Source organism: Brachyhypopomus gauderio, chromosome 6, assembly GCF_052324685.1.
Source record: "Brachyhypopomus gauderio isolate BG-103 chromosome 6, BGAUD_0.2, whole genome shotgun sequence".
Classification (NCBI taxonomy): domain Eukaryota; kingdom Metazoa; phylum Chordata; class Actinopteri; order Gymnotiformes; family Hypopomidae; genus Brachyhypopomus; species Brachyhypopomus gauderio.
Window position 1 is genome coordinate 33,612,262 of NC_135216.1, and position 20,746 is coordinate 33,633,007.

General features: G+C 39.8%; 1 protein-coding gene across 1 annotated transcript in view; it reads right to left on the reverse strand.

The window, feature by feature from the left end:
* The window catches only part of LOC143517750 (uncharacterized), a 41,286-nt gene extending 20,919 nt beyond the window's left edge, over positions 1–20,367 (reverse strand). The window contains exon 1 of the mRNA XM_077010535.1: positions 20,326–20,367. The gene's annotated coding sequence lies outside the window, so the exon portion shown is untranslated. The remainder of the gene's footprint in view (positions 1–20,325) is intronic.
* Between the last annotated feature and the right edge of the window lie 379 nt (positions 20,368–20,746).

Here is a 20,746-nt window from a genome sequence, read left to right on the forward strand (position 1 = left end):
CTCGCTGATGCCGTAATTTCTCTCCGCGGCAGTCAGCTTGTGTGAGTAGTAGGCTACCGGATGCATACGCGACTCACCCACCCGTTGTGATAGGACTGCACCCACACCTACGTTGGAGGCATCAACCTCCACTATGAACGGAGCAGACGGGTCGGGATGCTTCAGTACGGGTGAGCTAGTGAAAGCGCGTTTGAGGTCCCCATAGGCTCGTTCAGCTTCCGCGGTCCACTGGAGCTGCTTGGGCTTTCCTTTCAGCAGGGCCGTGAGAGGTGTTGCAACAGAGCTGTAATTGTGTATAAACCGCCGGTAGAAATTTGCGAACCCTAGAAAACTCTGCAGTTGACGTACCGTGCATGGTACGGGCCAGTCTAGGACGGCTCGGACCTTGTGGTCATCCATGGTCACACCCCCTGAGCTGATCTCGTAGCCTAGGAATGCCACTGACGACTGGTGAAACAAACACTTTTCGAGTTTAACATACAGCCTGTTCTGCAATAGGGTACGTAACACCTGGCGCACGTGTTCAATGTGTGTTTTCATGTTCGGGGAGTAGATCAAGATGTCATCAATGTAAGCGATAACACATTTTCCTAAGAACCCTCGTAACACATCGTTGATGAAAGCTTGAAAGACTGAAGGGGCTACGCTTAAACCGTAAGGCATTACCATGTACTCATAGTGCCCTCTGGTGGTGTGAAACGCTGTCTTCCACTCATCACCCTTTTAAATCCGCACAAGGTTATAGGCGCTTCGGAGATCTAACTTAGTGAAAAGCCTGGCCTCGCGTAGTTGTTCTAGAGCTGCTGGGATGAGTGGTAGAGGGTACGGATACCTTTTGGAGATTTGATTGACGCCTCGGTAGTCGATGCAAGGTCGGAGTCCTCCGTCTTTCTTACGAACAAAGAAGAAACCTGATGCGATAGGAGAGGTGGAAGGGCGAATGAATCCTTGCTGTAAGGCTTCGGTTATATATCCCTCCATAGCTCTATCCTCCTCCCTGGACAGGGGATATATTCTCGCCTTGGGAAAGGAAACACCTTCTAAGAGGTCTATAGCACAGTCGTAAGGGCGATGAGGAGGGGGATGAGTGGCATTCTCCTTACTAAACACTGCTTCCAGATCCTGATACTGTGATGGGAGCATGTGTGCTGTGAGCTCCGCCGTTTCGGGGCTTTCGATGCTAGTGGACAAGAGCCGTAGGCCAGTGGTTTGCATACATCTCTTCAGGCAGTAAGGGGACCACTTGACTAACTCTCGGGTCTTCCAGGAAATATGTGGGTTGTGTTTACGAAGCCACGGCAGACCTAATACTATCGGGAACACAGATGCACTAACTACAAAGAATGACATGTCCTCAGTGTGTAATGCACCAATCTGTATTTTAATGGGAACGGTTTGTTTCCGCACAAAACCCCCCCCTACGGGTGACCCATCCAGCGCAGACAAGGAGATGTGTCGAACGAGGGGTTCAAGTGCGAACCCCAAATCCACCGCGAGAGCCTCGTCGATGAAGTTCCCTTCCGCTCCCGAATCGACTAGCGCTGTGAAGACAGACGCAGTGGCACGTGAATGAAGAATGACTGGAAGAGTGAATGATTCGCACAACTCTGGTTGGTCAACACTCACCCTGGTGGTCCTGAGTTGGTTGCCAGGTTTATTTCTCGTGGTCTGTGTGCAATTCCTCACCACATGTCCGGGTTCCCCGCAATATAGACACAGATTGCCCTCAAAGCGCCTTCTTCGTTCCTCCGGAGTGAGGCGAGAAGAGTCACACTGCATAGGCTCCTCCGTCCTGGGGTGCTCAGTCTCCCGGGTGATGTTAGGTGATGGAAGTGTGACCTGCCTGGGCTGGGTGCTCCTACGCTCGCTTTGTAGATGGTCGATGCAGATGGTGAGCGCAATGAGCTGGTCCAAGCTGAGCCCTTCGTCCCGACAGGCTACTTCTTGGAGGACTTCTGCTTTCAAACCGTTGCGGTAAGTAACAGTGAGCGCCGCCTCGTTCCATCCGCTACCTGCTGCTATGGTGCGGAACTCTCGCGCATTGACCGCCACCGAGCGCCTACCCTGTCTCAGCTTGGGAAGTAGTTCCCCGCAAGATCTTCCCCCATGTGGGTGATCGAACACCACCTTAAACTGAGTGAGGAACTGATCATATGTCAGCTCTCTCATGTTCTCCCATGTAGCCGTTGCCCACTCCAAAGCCTCTCCGGTGAGACGTGAAATGAAAAAGGTGACTTTACTACTATCGGGACTAGGAGGATTATTGTTGAAATAAATCTCGCATTGTAGTAAGAATCCACGGCAAGCTTCTGGATTACCGTCGTACTTGTCGGGTTTGCTAACCGTGTAGAAGAGGGAGGGGGCCGGTCTTTCGATGGGTACCTCCGCTGGGGAACTGGGAGTAGCGATGGCAATCCTCTGCAACTGGGAGGTGATCTCCTGCATGTTTTGTGCCATGGTGGCCAACTGCTGTTGATATTCGGCCTGTTGTCTTGAGATGTGATCCAAGGACGTACTGATGTCACCGAAGCGTTGCTGATGCTGCCCCAGGACCTGTCCTTGAGCGGTGATAGCTTGCACGACACTGTTGGAATCCGCCGTCTGTTGAGGAGGCGAAGTATTCTGTGACGCTGGAATCATGACGAAACACAGACGCTTGCAGACTTCGAATAATGTAAGGTTTAATGAGTGAAGGGGAGATCCAGAGAGAAGTCGAGGGCAGTCCAGGTTCATACACACAAGCAATCCAAACGAGCAGAGGTACCAGAGGGCAAACCAAGAGGGAGAAACACGGGAAAACTAGACAGGTCAAACCAGAGAATCAGAATTGAATAAGGCTTGGTACGCTTTCAAACAGAATGTCGGCAATACTTCGCAACAAAGCCTTCACAGGCAAGGTCTTAAATAGATCCAGCTAATAAGTTACAGGTGTCTAATACTCCGGGGAGGCGGATCTCTGTCTTCGTGGTGGGGCATGCTGGGAAGTGGAGTCCCCAGGGCTGGAGGCCGTGACAACTTCTATTGTAATTAATGTATTATATTTTAATGTGATACATGATATTATAAATATCATAACTTTATCAATTCTCAACCAATGTTCAAAATCCAGGTATCATTTTGATAAAGGTATATTTCAGCTCTGTCCAGATATGTGATTCTTTTAAAGCTTGGGGCTATTTGAAAATTTCAGGAAATCAGGAAACAGATCAGCAAACAGTTCTGTGTGGTGATTGGACAGAATCGTGGGTGCCTGGTCTGTTCAGCCAATGAATGCTGAGAATCACTAGTTTGAATTTGAGCGCCAGTTGTCTGGAGACATTTCAGTTATCACAGAATCGCAGGTAAATGCGAATCCGACTGAAGCACAGAAGCACCAGTTCACGCCAAGTGTCAGTGTTCAATATCAACTGAAGGTACGTCTTAGTTTTATTTTTTCGAAAATCGCTGCTTTACCGGGAGTGTTTAGTTATTTTATTATGAGTAGCATTCTGATGACAAGTTGATGTCTGTTGTGTTATAGTAGTTTTGGTTTCAAACGTGTTTTAACCAGTTTATTTTAATCTGTTCAAAACGCCCAATCTTAACGTCTCGTATTTGTTAACTACAAGAGAACTGTTCAGTCAGACAGCTATTTGTTGTGAAACGAAGTAGTTACAGTTTCAAGCATTTTCAAGTACTTTAGCCTAAATTCCAGCACTTTTCAAACCTGAAACACAATGCAACATTAAAATTCATCAGGTAAATGAATTCCCCTGTTTTTGAGGGGTGTTTCTTTATACTACCACATGCCGCGGCAAGTATGAACGCTTCCGCCATTCGCGGGGTCAGTCTCGAAAGTATAAACATAGATTAGTTAAATAAATACTTTTTTTTTTTCAAAAGTTTTTTTATTTCCATTTTATATATAACAACATTTAGTAAACAAACAGACCAACAGCACCATCAAACACAATCCAACGCCCCAACCCCCCTCCCCAGAATATATATCTAAATAAACAGCTCCCTTTTAAATATGTAGTTAGATTTAGAGAGAAGGAAAAAAAATGAATAAGTAAATAAAATAAAAAATAAATAAAAAAGAAAAAAAAAAAAAAAAAAAAAAACCCACTCACAGCTTATCTATGATTCTTCATTAACTAAGCTCTTAATATAACCCATAAAGGGCCCCCAAATTTTCCCAAAAACATCCTGTTTATCCTTTAGGATATATGTAATTTTTTCTAATGGAAGGTTCTGCAACATTTGACTTCTCCAATGAGAAATATTTGGTCTAATAGTTTTTGTCCAGTACAGAGCTACCAGCCTCTTTGCGTTTGCGAATATATGGTCCATCAGAATCCTCTCGTGCTTGTGATAGTTGTGATTTTCGGGATATATACCTAATAGAAATAACTTTGCGTCCAATGTAATAGGCTTTGATATAATCAGCTCGCTGGCCTCTCTAATTTCTTCCCAAAAAGCTTTAATTTTTGTACATTGCCAGACACAGTGAAACAATGTTCCTTTACACTCCGTACATTTAGTACAAATATCTGGTATATTATTATTATACAAATTTAATTTTGCAGGGGTTATATAAGTTCGCATTAACAATTTGTACTGTATTAATGTAAGACGTGTGTTTATCGTCTGAGTGTGTATGTTTCCACAGGCTACTTTCCAGTCTGCCAATGAAATCTCTGTTTCGAGATCTTCATTCCAAGCATTAAGCTTATTCAGTGAACTCTCTGATGAGCTAGAAAGTAGAATAGTATAGAGTTTTGATATAATACCCTTCCCATAGGGGTCTTCTATCATTCTTCTTTCAATTATAGATTGTGGGGGTTTAAGAAGTATATTTTTTTGGCTTGTCTTTACAAAATTTCTGAGCTGAAGAAATTTAAAGAAGTGTTTTCTGTCTAGGTTAAAGTTATGTTTCAACTCTTCGAATGACATCATATTATCAGAATGTGATGGATAAAGATCCTGGATTTTCCCCAGTCCTTTAGATGCCCACACTTTAAAAGTAGCATCTTCTCTTCCTGGTTTAAAAAACTGATTACCCCATATTGGACTAAACTGGGACAGGGAGGTTGAGTTGTTTAAAAAACGTTTTACATCATACCATATTTTAATCATGTGTTTGACTATTGGGTTGCAAGTGTGTCTGTACAATTTTTTCTCTGTGTCTGAATGTATATACATTGGGAGAGGCAATTCTAGGCCATGAGATTCCATATCTACCCAGTGAGGTCCATCGCTTCTTGAGAAATAGAACATGATAGACCGTAACTGCGTAGCCCAATAGTACCATAGTAAATTTGGGCATTTCAACCCCCCTCCATCAAATGGAAGGTATAGAAGTGAGAGGCGGAGTCTCGCCCTCCTATTACTCCATATGAATTTTCCAAATAATGTTTTAATTTTCCGGAATAGATCTGCAGGTGGCGGTAAGGGAATGTTCTGAAAAAGGTAAAGTAACTTTGGCAGGACGTTCATTTTTAGAATATTAATTCTACCAATTAATGAGACAGGGAGTGGCATCCATCTATCAATAGCATCAGTAATTTTTCCCAGCACTGGATTATAGTTAGCATCAACTACTTTATCTATTTTTGGTACGATTTGTATTCCTAAGTATGTGAACTGTTCTACAATATCAAATTGAGTCACTTCAGGAGGTGGGTTCTGTCTGTCGCCTTCATTAAGGAGTAACATAGCTGATTTGGGCTTATTTACTGCGTACCCAGAAATATCTCCAAATTTTTTAATTAACTCCATTATAACCGGAATTGATTTGTTTAATTTTGTAACAAACAGGATGACGTCATCAGCATAAAGGGATATCTTATGTTCACTTTGTCCTAGAGAAATTCCGTAAATTTGTGGGTGTGAACGTAAAGCTATTGCAAAGGGTTCAATTGCTAATGTATACAACAGAGGGGATAAGGGGCATCCCTGCCTGCATCCCCTTTTAATAACTATTGGTTGTGAGATATTTCTATTTGTCAGAATTTCTGCGGTGGGTTTGTTGTATATTAAATGTACCCAATTTATGAAATTTTCTCCAAACCCGAATCTTTCTAATACTCTGAATAGGTAGGGCCATTCAACCCTATCGAAGGCTTTCTCTCCATCTAAGGACAGCAGGGCAGTATCCAGAGCTTCTTTACTATAATTTAGTATATTCAGTACTCTCCTAACATTATGAAATCCCTGTCTTCCAATTATAAATCCATTTTGATCTTTATTAATTATTTCAGGCATAAAGTTTTGAATACGGTTCGCTAGGATTTTACATATAATTTTGAGATCAGAATTCAGAAGGCTTATTGGTCTCATATTTTCACATTTGTTAGATGGCTTTCCTGGTTTTGGAAGTAGTATAATCAGAGCGTCATTCATAGCAGGGGGGAGAGTCCCATTATGAAATGCTTCTAGAAACATTTCGATTAGTGGCTTTAACAGTTTTTTCTTAAATATTTTATATAAATCTATTGGTAAGCCATCTGGTCCTGCCCTTTTACCTGCCTTCATACAATCAATAGCGCTTTCAATTTCTTCCATGGTAACTGCTGAGTCCAGATAGCCTTTGTCTTCTTCTGATATGGCTGGTATTTCTAATCCTTCCATGAAATCGTTGAATTTATTTGTGCCAAAATCAATTTCTGTATTATACAATTGTTCATAAAATTTTTTAAAAGCATCATTAATTTCCGTTGGGTTTATTATAGTTTCATCATTAATTGTAATTGAAGTAATTGAGTTTCTTGATTCTAACTGTTTAATTTGCCATGCCAGAAGTTTACCAGATTTATCACCTTGATCATAAAAGGACTGTTTAAGTCTTATTAGACTTGCGGCTGCTCTAGAAGCTGAGAGCTCCTCATATTCCGCTTTCAGGGCCTGTAATTCAGTTTCTGTTTGTGGATTATTTTCCTGAAAAACCTTAATTTGCACTTCCCTAATTTTTTTTTCCAGACACAGCCTTGTTTGATGTTTTTTCTTAGCCTGCGAACTGGTGTAGCTTATAATATGACCCCTAAGAAAAGCTTTAAAAGCTTCCCATTTTATACAGGCAGATGTCTGTATTGTATTAATCTCAAAGAACTCATCTATCTGCTTCCCCACATATTTTAAGAATTCTTTATCTTGCAGCCATCTGTGTTGAAAACACCATCTTAAGGAGTGTTTTACTAATTTACTGTCCTCGTATATTAACACTAGAGCTCCTAGAGAAGCGAAAAATTTCACAGGGCTTGGTAGGGTCCACGTAGCCCACTCCCCTGCTGTGAAGGGATTAACGCCCATTGTCTTGGTAATGCGGTGGAAGCGGCTCACCCCCAGCTCATACGCCTGCCAAAGCACAAGCTGGCTCACCCCCAAGCTCATATGACCAAAACGCCAAACGTGATACTTCACGAAAAAGTTGAAGTTACAAGCAGACTGTATGTTACCGATACTACAACAAACGGCAGAAAATTTGTAGACTCGTGTTTCAAAAGTTACAATTCAATCGCACGTAGAGACGACAGTTTCTCGAATGAGTCCCGTCAAACAATAAAAAAAAATAAAAATGTTTGAATCTTGCTCTTTGTATATTTCATATACTATACTATATAATATTTGTTGTAATCAAACACTTTCTGTTTCCGCGTTTGAATTCGCGTTTGAAAAGCTAAGAAATTATATGGCGCAATTAGCTTGATGCTAATGTTATATAGGAAATCCCATATCATTGCTAGCGAAAATTAGCATGGTCGCGTTGCATCACTGCATCACTGATAAATGTTGTGATCTAAACAGCAGGCTGGAAAAGGAGAGGAAAAGACAGGAAAACAAATTCATGTGCTCTCTATCTATCTATCTATCTATCTATCTATCTATCTATCTATCTATATTTGTGTTAGAAGCATTTGATAGAAGCATTTGTGTTTCTGCTTGTTTGTGATCTAAACAGCAGGCTTGAATCTTGCTCTTTGTACATTTCTCATACTATCTATCTATCTATCTATCTATCTATCTATCTATCTATCTATCTATCTATCTATCTATCTATATTTGTGTTAGAAGCATTTGATAGAAGCATTTGTGTTTCTGCTTGTTTGTGATCTAAACAGCAGGCTTGAATCTTGCTCTTTGTACATTTCTTATACTATCTATCTATCTATATTTGTGTTAGAAGCATTTGTGTTTCTGCTTGTTTGTGATCTAAACAGCAGGCTTGAATCTTGCTCTTTGTACATTTCTTATACTATCTATCTATCTATATTTGTGTTAGAAGCATTTGATAGAAGCATTTGTGTTTCTGCTTGTTTGTGATCTAAACAGCAGGCTTGAATCTTGCTCTTTGTACATTTCTTATACTATCTATCTATCTATATTTGTGTTAGAAGCATTTGATAGAAGCATTTGTGTGTCTGCTTGTTTGTGATCTAAACAGCAGGCTTGAATCTTGCTCTTTGTACATTTCTTATACTATCTATCTATCTATCTATATTTGTGTTAGAAGCATTTGATAGAAGCATTTGTGTTTCTGCTTGTTTGTGATCTAAACAGCAGGCTTGAATCTTGCTCTTTGTACATTTCTTATACTATCTATCTATCTATATTTGTGTTAGAAGCATTTGATAGAAGCATTTGTGTTTCTGCTTGTTTGTGATCTGTGATCTGTGATCTCTGTGATCAGAGACTTTCTGGGTGAGGCTGCTGCCTCAGTCTTGCTCTGTGAATTAACATAATAAAGGGTGATGTTTGGCTTTGCTAATTGCTGGCAAGAAGGAGAAGAAGGAGGGGTGATGTCCTCAGAATCCTGAATTCTCAGGAGCCCTAGTGTTAAGCAACATGGTGCATGATCTGAAATGACGATATTATCGTAGAAACATTTTTGTAATTTGTATAGTAGCCCTGCCGATACTAAGAAGTAATCAATGCGAGAATATGTCTTATGTGCGCTAGAGTAACATGAGTAAGCCTTGCCCTCTTGATTCAATTCCCTCCAAATGTCTAACAGATTTAGTTCTTTAGCAAACTTTAAAATAGTAGTCCGACTTTTGTTGTGTGTTTTATCACATCCTTTGGATCTGTCCTTGCTTGGATCCAGAGTGCAGTTAAAATCCCCTGCTATTATGTATTGACCCTCGAGCGCAGAGAGAGTAAGAAACAAATTTGAGAAGAAAGCAGGGTCATCTATGTTGGGACCATATACATTCACCAAGTTTAACTTTTCTGATAGAAGTGAACCTTGAATAATCAAATATCTGCCCAGTTTATCTTTGATTATATTTGCCACTTGGAATGGTACTGTTTTATGTATTAATGTCATTACACCTCTAGCCTGTGATGTAAAAGATGCCGAAAACAAGTTTCCCTGCCATCTCCTTCGTACTTTAACAATGTCTTCTTCTAATATATGTGTTTCTTGTAAAAATACAATTTTGGAGTCCATATCCTTAAGCCTATTCATAACCTGTTTAATCTTTGGGAGTTTATGCAGGCCCCTACAGTTCCACGATACAAATTTAAGTTTTACCCTTTGAGACATGATGACCGATAAATATCTTCATAGAGTGGAGTGGGATACTCTCAAGTAACTGTCCATTTTTAGGGAGCTTGAAACACACAAATACTACAACCCTTAACCCCAACACTGAACTATAAACAAATAACCCATCTCCCACTTCCAGTGGGAATCCCCCCCCATTAACTTTGACTCCGATTATTAACATCGGCTGCTCCTCTACGTGAGGATCAGTCCAGCCTCCATCGCGCATGTATCTAGTGAGCATACAACACACTAACGGACAGGCAAAACTAAAATAAAAAAAAAAAATAGAAAACCACTCTGCTGCATCATAAGTTCGCGTTAGTCTGCACATTTTCAGTTTTCTTTAACCATAAATATTATGCTAATATTAAAGGTAATAACTCCAGGTAAGACGTTACAAACTTCGTCTCTGACACCTACGCAGTCCAGGCTTGTAGCAAACAGTTACATACCCTTATGAGACAAACCCACATCAGTTGTTTGTCATCATCCCTTCCCTTACACATAAATGTAGGTTACCGCAGTCCTCCCTTTGGAGAATTTAATCAACTTGTGCTAAGTAATTAGCTAGCATTATCCCCTTTTCTTTCCTTGATCCGCTCGGTGAAGACTTGTGCCTCTGTCGGAGTATTAAAGATACGAGTTTCGCCGTTAAATGTTACTATTAGCCTTGCCGGCGTTAACACTCCGTGTCGGATCCCCAGAACTCGCAGCTGTTGGCGAACCGAGTCGAACTCTCTCCGTTGCCTGAGGACTCCTCCGGCCAAGTCCGGGTAAAACCTAACTTGTTGCTTTTTGTAAGATATGTTCCTTTTGGTCCGGACCGCCCGGAGGACCATTTGCTTATCTCGGTCATTAAGGAATCTCATTATGAGCGTTCTCGGTGGAGCGTTAGCATCTTTTTTTGGACCGATTCGATGAGCTCTCTCAAGAACTATCCGGTTTTCCACCTCTGTCACCTCCCGTATCCAGTTCTCCAAAAAAGAGCATGGGTCTGACCCTTCAGCTCCCTCCGGCAGCCCCACCAGTCTCAAATTGTTCCGTCGGGACCTCATTTCTAGGTCCAGAACCTTTTCCTCAAGCACCGTGTTTTTTTCCTCCAACGTTAACACTTTAGCATTCAGCTTGTCCAAGTCATCCTCCGCCGTTGCTATCCGCAATTCAGCTTGAGCCACTTGTTCCATGCAATCTCCTAACTCCTTCCTCATTTCAGTGAGGACCACCATGAATCCCTCCAGCTTGGAGGAGAATTCCGTCCTCAAACCTTCTATTGCTGCTAATATGGCATTCGTCTCGTCCCCACCACACGTCTTCGCTAATCCGGTTGGCGTCACCTCGGCCGTAGCTTCGGCGGTATCGCTAGCTTCGTTAGCCTCATTAGCTTGTTGGGATGCTCCGACAGCTCCGAAGCCAGTCAGCCTTGATTGTTTTGGGGTTTTACCTTTTTCCTTGCCTTTCTCTCTGCCCGCCTTGCTAATAGTCGCCATCACGTCACCCCTCGGCACAACTTACTGCCTTATATCGTGCAGAACTAGGTGTATCAGAGATATTTTTCAGGATTAGCAGCAGAGCAGTGTTTGCCACGTCCTACACGATGGCCGCCATAACCGGAAGTCCAAATAAATACTTTTAATGTCTTTTTATAGGTTGTACAGACAAACAGCATTTTACAGAGTATACCTAACGTTTAGAAAAAACTGCAAGTTTTTGTTCTTTTGTGTTGGCTATGTTGCTTCTGTGATGCTGAGCTCTAGCTATAATAATCTATTTTTTTTACCTTATTTTTCTATTATTTACTTATGTATTTATTTATTTGTTTTATTATTATTTATTATTACTTAATGTTGAGAGAACACAGCCTTGTACTGCACAAAATGTTTGCACTATTATTACATGTACATGTGTTATCTAATTTTAGATTTCATCTATTGAATAAACCTGCAAAATATTTGGAATATTCTAGATTCATTACACAGTAAAAAACAAAACAAATTAACGTGCTGCTGTTCAGAGAGACATTACATTTCTGTATTTTAATCTTAATTTATCGTGTTTCACATCGATATCGGGATATCCAACAATGTTATTGCACATTGCAATTCTAGTTCATATTGTGCACCCCTAATGGCATAGTAATAAAATGTGTGTATTGTGTTTTTAAGGAGACTGCCAATCTAATAATAAATTCAGTGCACAGTAGCATTAGCTTACAAGTCTTTAATGACCTTGTAATTTTTTATTACCACAGGATGCAACAGACAAATCTTTAGAAAAACTCCATTCATTCTTTTCATAGAGAAATACACCACTGAAATCATGTCGTCAATCTGCAGTCTCGGCCATGTTCTCTCAACTGTATCCATTGAATAGATGAGTCAAAGACATCACTGCTATCTCTCCTAGAAATTTCCGTACCTTAACAAGTCTAACTCAGCGCCTTTAACAGCTCCTCTATTAACTCTTTACCACATTCCTTCCTTCTTCAGTTTCCACCATTTGGTCGTCTTCTCTGGTTTGACATTTTTCGTCTTCTTCACAACAACAGTCATTCTACACACCTCCATACGATGCTGTTTGGCCACGCTCTCTCCTGTCACAATCTTACAGTCCCCAATCTCTGTCGGGTTTCGTCTTCTACACAGAATGTAGTCTACTTGTGTACTCCTCCCTCCACACTCACAGGTCACCCTATGTTCCTTTTTGGAAATAAGTGTTGACTACAGCCATTTCCATCCTCTTGGCAGAATCCACCACTATCTGTCCTTCCTGGTTCCTTTCCTTGACACCAAACCTACCCATTGCTTCCTCATCTCCTCTGTTTCCTTCACCATGCCCATTTAGGTCTGTTCCAATCACCACTCTCTCCTCACTGGAAATACTTTCTATCACTTCATCTAGATCCTTCCAAAACTTCTCTTTTTCCTCTTCCTCACATCCAACCTGTGGAGCATAACCACTGGCAACATTCAACATCAGACCTTCTACTTCTATCTTCAGACACATCACCCTATCTACACTTGTTTCACCTCTACTACGTTCTTTGCTAACTCCTCTTTCAAGACTGTGCACACAAGATCAAGGCACCAGTATGAGTAATACTATTTCACTACTTACCTTGATAAAATTGTAGGTACGAGTCAAAACCATACACAGCTGCCAAAATCAGGCCCAATTCTGACCAACATGCCTCATATCTTTCTGGATGTCAAACAAAACTGTCTGATATTTGGGGTTATTGTGATTTCAGAATTGTTTTGCATTTTACGTTACAATGTTATGCATTCTAAATTGATTAAAAAGTGCACACGATGTCCCAGAATTACTATATCGCCTACAGGTTGCAGGTTAAAACAAACATTTGATTTTCTCTTTTCACAGATGCGGCAGTGGGCACTGGTTTAATGATGCCTAACAAGATCATTGAGAGAAACTGCCATAATGTTCAAAACCTGGAGTTATGGAATTTTCTGTGTCCCAATATGACATATTTTTGGATAAAGTTAATGATGATCTGTTATGTAGTGACAGCTAACAGTGAGTGAACTGGGACTGAACACAACAAGTGCACAGTGATAATGAAGTGATGTTGTTCTATGAGATATTTGATGTGAGTGTTTCATACAGCACCCTTACCATCTTACTGTTACCGTTGAAAATGCCTTAAACAACTGTGTGTAAGCCCTTTTATGATCTGTAATGATTATTGCAGTATTAGATTCTGTGATTGGCCCTTGTGCTTTGTATTAACCAATTAAAAGTTCTCGATGTAGAAGCATATTCAATGTAGATACATTTTTCAAGTTGATGATTTTCTACTGGGTGTGTAAATGAAACAAAGAAACATTTTTCCCAAGCAATCCTAATCTGAATCTTTTAATTGGCACGTGCTGCTACTGTCCATACTACACAATAAACTGAGAATGATATAGGATAACTAGTGCTGTTAGTTCACATTATTGTTTATATTTTAGAATCGCATTTAATATAAATCTTGTAAACTTCGAGAACATTGTAAAAATCCATAGTAACCATCTATTTGTGTTTTTTTATTTTTTTAGAGTCAGTTAAGTTGTTATGATTGTTGAAGTTCAACTGTCAAAATAAAGAGATTGAAAGTATGTATTATGGCTGAGCTTTTATTATTGCTTTTATTGTTTTGGTTAAAGTTTTTACATTGTTTTAAATGTTGCTTGTTAATTTATGTAAGTACACCATTCTTTTATCTGCTGAAATAAAAGATAACTGTAAAATGTTCATGTAAGCTGGAATTTATAGACCAAAATAACCACAAAACTATTTATGTTTACAGAAATGTATTGTAATATTGGTAGTTTTAACAGAAACTTAAGATGTTAATACATCCCAAGCACCGTAAATTAATAGGAAAGAGTAGCATATTTATTGGACCATTGGATGTTAAATTAAACACATAACTTTTGAAACTACTTTTATATAGGGGTTAAAAATATATAATTTTACATTATTTTTGTGTATTTAAAAAGCAGAATCCAATTATTTTAATGTTGAAATCTCATTGATAAACAGTACATTGTAAGTGTTTGTGGGTTGATCAACCAACATTTAACAGTTATCCACTGTAGGTTTATAGGATATGAACATATATTCACAGATTACCTCTGTACTTTGACAAGTTCATTTGTAGATTGTTTAAATAATACCATGAAGTAACCTAATTATGCTAATTTTAACATTCTAGCTGTGTTTTCTTACAATGAAAATGTGTAATTTTACTCAAATTTGGCTGTGAAATTACAAAGAATAAATACAGGCAAAATATGTAATTTTACAGTAATTCATTGTTTAATTATGTGTGGTATTTTACTGTAATTTTATGGTAACTGTTTGGCAACTTTTGCTGCCGGACATGTTATCGTTTTTTACGACTTTTTTTTTTACAGTGTAGGACCACTTCTATTCACACTGTACATGTTACCCTTAGGCGAGATTATGCATAAGCACGACATCAGTTTCCATTCCTACGCAGATGACACTCAGCTATATTTAATCGGCAAAACCCGATGATTTAGGCGCAAACAATAAGATTGAGAAATGTGTAGAAGAGATAAAACATTGGATGGCGTGTAACTTTCTAGCACTAAATCCCGATAAAACAGACAAGATACATAATGTAGCATTGAATCTACATTCTTTTACTATAACCCCCAGCGCAGAGGTAAAGAACTTGGGTGTCACAATAGACCCAGATCTCTCATTCCATACACATATTAATAATATAACTAGGGTAGCGTTCTTTCACTTGCGCAACATTGCCAAAATTAGAAACATATTAAATACTAGTGATGCAGAAAAACTAATCCATGCATTCATATCCTCTCGTTTAGATTATTGCAACAGTCTCCTAGCTGGATGTTCTGGTAAATCGACAAACAAACTCCAGCTGGTACAGAACGCAACAGCACGAGTTCTAACAAAAACTAAAATGTTTGATCACATTAGTCCCATACTATCGTCATTACACTGGCTGCCAATTAGATTCCGTATTGACTATAAAATACTTTTATTAACATATAAAACGCTGCATGACTTAGCTCCAGACTATCTTAGTGAACTTATTGAACAATATAACCCAGTGCGTTCACTTCGCTCGCAGGACGCAGGGTTATTAACTGTTCCTAGGATCAAAAAGATCACAACAGGTGGAAGAGCCTTTTCTTTTAAAGCTCCACAATTGTGGAATAATCTTCCTGCCTCTATTCGGGACTCAGACACAGTCTCAATGTTTAAAACTCGATTAAAGACTCATCTGTTTAGTTTGGCCTTTGATTAATCTGTTACATATTTACCACATCTCGTATCTTTCTTCTCCTAGGTTCACCTGGGGAGTAACACTGCAATCGGAGCCTACAATACCAGCATCGCTGCTCCGACACAGAATGAAAGCCTGGCGTTCATCAACAGACATTTACAGTGACAATATCAAAACCCAGAACTTTCATTTTTACCTTTACTTAGTCTGATTGTGTGATTTGTGTGTGACTTGTGTATTTGTCTATATTTTGTGTAATTTGTGTGTTAACGGGCCGCTCAACAGAGGATGGGTTGCCTTTTGAGTCTTGGTTCTCCCGAGGTTTCTTCCTATTCCCCACCATCATAGGGAGTTTTTCCTCGCCACTGTCGCCTTTGGCTTGCTCATTAGGGTTCTGGACCTATAGTATTGTTAACCTTTTAAATCCTGTAAAGCGCTTTGTGACAACGTGTTGTGAAAAGCGCTATACAAATAAACTTTGATTGATTGATTGAAAGAAGGTTGATGTTGACCAGAACTCTTAGATGGCCTCTCTCCCAAGCTCAGGAGATCATAAGGTCAGCATTGTAGGCTTTTGGGAGGTAAACACCATTATGGATGTGGGTCCTTTGGGGCCTGTTGCTGTTGTAAAGAATCAGTGTTTATCTTTACATACCATCAAAGAAATCTGGATGAGTCAGTCGCTCAGTTCTAGGCAAAGGATTCCATTTTGGGTGTCACAGTGAAATGACGTTTAGCTGTCTCCACTACACATGGCATATTGAGTAAAGCGTACAGGTGAAATTGTTCGGAGGGGCAAGTTGAGTTTTGAGTTTTGCCTGGCCCAGGACCTTACAGGCATACAGCAGGCCTCTGAGCTTGTCCCTCTGAATCAGGATCAGGCTAAAATCAGGTTCCTCTCTTAGGGAGTGACCTGTTCTTCATGATGCATTTATTTCTCTGGCCCACCATCAATACGGCCTTCAATAAGCCCCTGAACCTGCCCCTTTAAATTCGTTCACCTATATGCCCACTGCTCGTTTAAGTACTATGGGGTACAGAGCTTTCAGCCACTCTGCTCCCAAACTCTGGAACGCTCTCCCGCCAGACATCCGCAATATAGATTCACTCCCTCTTTTCAAAACACGACTTAAAACTCACCTGTTCAACATTGCTTACTCCCAATGACCTCTTTGTCTGTTTTTTTGTTTAGGTATGTGTTGTTTTGGTACTGTATGTGCTGCATGTTTTCTAATTTCTTGGAAAGTGTCCTTGGGTGTCCTGAAAGGCGCTTGAAATAAAATGTATTATTATTATTATTATTATTGTTGTGTACTGGAATTTCTTCTTTCAATTAATTTGTGTTCTAGAACAGCATTTCTGTGTTTTTAGTTTTCAAATCTAAGAATGTTTCCTTACGTTAGAAATGCTGACGAATTCAATCATCATGTACAAATCGTATAAAATTGGAACGACTTGAAATAGAAACCATTTTACATAAGGAATGCTTTCATTATATATATATATTTTTTTACATTCACAAAATCAGTATGGGAAACAATAACTTCTTAAATGTATGCTCCTATGCTCGTTTGTTTAATCTATCTATTTTAAACAAAGTGCGCAGCAAACACGCATCGTGAATACAACCTTTTTGAATAAGGAACCAACTTCAGCCGCCGAATAAGGAGCTGCGAATAAGTAACCAAACGAATCTCAAACTGCGAATATTGTGGACTGTAGTGGTGTTGTGTACGGTAAGCCCATCTCAGCAACGCAATCGCTCTTTCTCACGCTGTACGCACGAGAACATTGTTAGTTTTTTACTGTATTTATGATCAAAGCGTATCTAAATCTAGAGTCACGCTTAACGACGAAAACTGCTTTACGACGGACATTTCAGTCTTTAAACCCATCGTTAAGTGGGGACTCATTGTACATTTAACTGAACTAGAGTGAGTTTCCCAAAATGTTCTTAGCGCCAAGTACTTCTTAACCTCGTACGTAAGAACGAGGTTACGAAGTACTTGGCGCTAAGAACGTTTTGTGAAACTCACTCTAGTTCAGTTAAATGTACAATGAGTCCCCACTTAACGATGGGTTTAAAGACTGAAATGAAACTCACTGCCTGACAGTTCAGAGTTCATGCCTGTACGGTCTTTCGGCCGGTGTTGTGTTGAATTCGTTTATCCGTGCATAAAGACGCTACAGATTATCTTGTCGATTTATGTTTCTATGCATAAGAGCTAGACTTTAATTATCCATCACAGCAAACGGCACAAAATTATCTATGTCCAAAGCCACACTGGCTCAAGGGTTAATTATTTTAAATAAAATACACACTGGCTATACGAAGTTCACCTCTGACCACAACTTTGCAGTATTACAGCAGTATTATGTCTAAATATCTAGTTAGGACAAAACTAGTGTGCTCAATGAACTAAGTTAAAATCACTGTAACTCCGGAATATCATCTGTAGCGTTTTTATGCGTGTGCAAATGAGGGGAGTCGGAATTTGGGAATAAGTAGCGGTTTATAATCTGGAAAATACGGGTAGGAATCGCGGGGGCTCCGCTGTGGCGGGTCAAGGTCGCGTTTCGCTCTTCAGCGCTGTTTGCAGGGTTCATCCACCTTTAACAAGGTGGAATTCAAGCACATGTACGACACCTTCAAGGTCCATTTTCAATATTGTCCAGCACATTCAGCTTAATTAGGTTAAGCACGTAGTCGTCTGTAACTGCACCAGCCTCAATTTGTCCAATTAGACTGTTTATTTCCTCTTTTATTCTGTCGTGAAGAGACATTTCTGCTGCTTTCAAGTCCAACTACGAGCGATTGCTTCTGACTGGAGTCTAAGGCCCGCCCCAAATTCAGGCGAGCGTTAGTGATGGGACATCTGAAGCGAGGCTTCGAGACGTGTACCGAGTAAAAAGGGGCGTGTCCGATGAAGCCCCGCTTCGGAGCTTGTGTCATATTGAGCAAAATCACGTGATCAGCAACAAACGAGGCCTCGCATTACATCGGCGACGTCATTGCTTCATTTTGCGTATCGTTTTTCTAAATAAAAGCGCTATGAACCCTGTTGCTTCGTGGGTTGTAGTAGGTGGTTAAATTTAAAATCTGGAACGTTCTAAATTCTTTTTTGTTTGATCAGGATGTATATCAGATTCACACATCAAAAACAGACTAAAAACCATTGGAAGAGGCAAACCTTATTTGTAATGTTAAAAACATTTTACGTTTGGCAGACGCCCTTATCCAGAGCGACTTACATTTTATCTCATTTTTATATAAGTGAGCAATTGAGGGTTAAGGGGCACCTCGGTCATGGCCTCAGGTCTGGGGATCGAACCCACGACCCTCCGGTTACAAGACCAGTTCCCTAACCACCAGGCCATGACTGCCAAACCAGATCTAGAACCCCCAAGAAGCAATTATTTTAAACACATTCTGTTTTTTTTTTAATCATTTTCTAACTCAAAATATTCAGTCTGCCTCAACAATCACTCAATTCCCAATATAGTAAAGTACAACATATCTTCATTGTCAAATAAGTCCATGTGACATACAAGAAAACCCAACACAACCACTAATGGTCAAGGATTATATTGGCTACAAATCATTTTAATAATTAAAACATGATTTAATTGATTCTCCTGTTACTAAACATGAGTTTGATTGAAACTTTGTGACAATATTGCATTTACAAATTTTTGAAAGTATGATCCAACTGAATGACGAGGCTGTTATTTTCACCAGCAGATGTCACTAGTGAGTGATGAATGAAGCCTCGAGTAATGAACCTTTTTGCAAAGCAAAGGGTTGGAAAGCTTCATTGCTTCAAGAGGCTTCATTTGCCCATCACTAGCGAGCGTTCCTATTGGACAGTGATTAGATTTCATTCTGGCACGAATACAGCTTCGCAGAGACACACAGTGGAATACAATGACATTCAGTCGATTGCATTTCAAGGTGGCTTCTGGCACTAATTCAGCGTTTCTTTCTTTAAATACAAATCCACACACACTGGAGCTTTTACTTTTCATTGTGGCATGTTTTCATCACATCAGTGTTTAAATCAATCTCGTGATCATTACATTTAAAGGAGACATTTATGTCTGAAATACCGTACGGTGAAAAGCAATACCTCTGTGCCGTGATTACATTACGAGCTGTATTATATACAATTCTGGCACAAATTCAGCGTTTTGGTTTTGAATGCAAATTAGTGTGTATTGTTTTTCAATAACGAGTGCATTGAAATGTAATGTAATAGTGCTTTTGCATTTCATTTTGGCACGTATTCTGCATGTTTGTATGGAAAAGCAATGCATTTTGTGGATTGCATTTCCATTTTTGCCTAGTAGCGATTACTTTTCGAATTGGCACTGAATCCTCACCATAATATTCTGATATTCAAGTACCTGACTAGCAAGGCGAAAATTCTTTGACAAGTGGACTGAATATTCAGACGTTAACGTAACTCCGACGTTAAATATTTATTTGGTTAATAAGTCTTAGCAAACGTTCCTACCTACAGTGTCATCGCTGGGATGATTTATCATTTATCTGCGTCTCCTAAACAAAAACCGCAGTTGTTGCTCCTCCATCAAATATAACGACGTCTTCTGACAAGCTACGGTAAATTACAAGGCTAACCTAAAGCATCAAAATATTTCATCTGACAGATCCCGAAGAGTATTTTTATAATATTAATTTGACTAACTATTAACTACACTACACTTTACTACACACTTGAATCAAACCCTACATCCGAACCTAGTACACGCGTTTTATTTTGTAGTGCGAAAAAGAAAAACGTTTTCCTTTTAAATTGGAATAAAGTCATGCAGTACTACATAACCCAAGTGAAGAGGTGAATCAAAACACAATCACCCGAAAGTAATCGCGAACTTCTTCTCGGCCATTCTAATTCTGCGATGGTTCGACTTTTTGGATTGCACAAAGGCTACGCCGTGACACGTGCTGAATTAAAGTGCATACAACAAATAGCGCTAAAGATTTACTTACTTTAACAGTCGAGGTGATGCGAACGAGTGAACTAGGTTGTCTTTGTTTGAACTACACTAGGACACATCGGAGCGGTATATATACGGAGCAGTAGCGTCTCCTCCCCCAAATTCTCCCTGAGAATGTACCTGTTATTAGAACAGCGTGCATTTGAAAGTTTTACATTTGAGCAGTGGCGTGCGCACCACCAACTCTGCCCTTTATCAACGAAAGTGCCCTTTGGAACTTGCCCTTTATTTTTTTTAACTATTATTATTATCATTTTACTGAGGTCGGTTTGAAATGATCTTTTGGAAACCTGAGCGATTAAAAACAATGCCCTGAAATGCGCCACCACCTCGCACACACCCGACCTCTCTCTTCCTTTAACACCAGATGTGCTGCAGCAGCAGTTCAGTTCAGCGAGTGGAAGGAAGCGTCT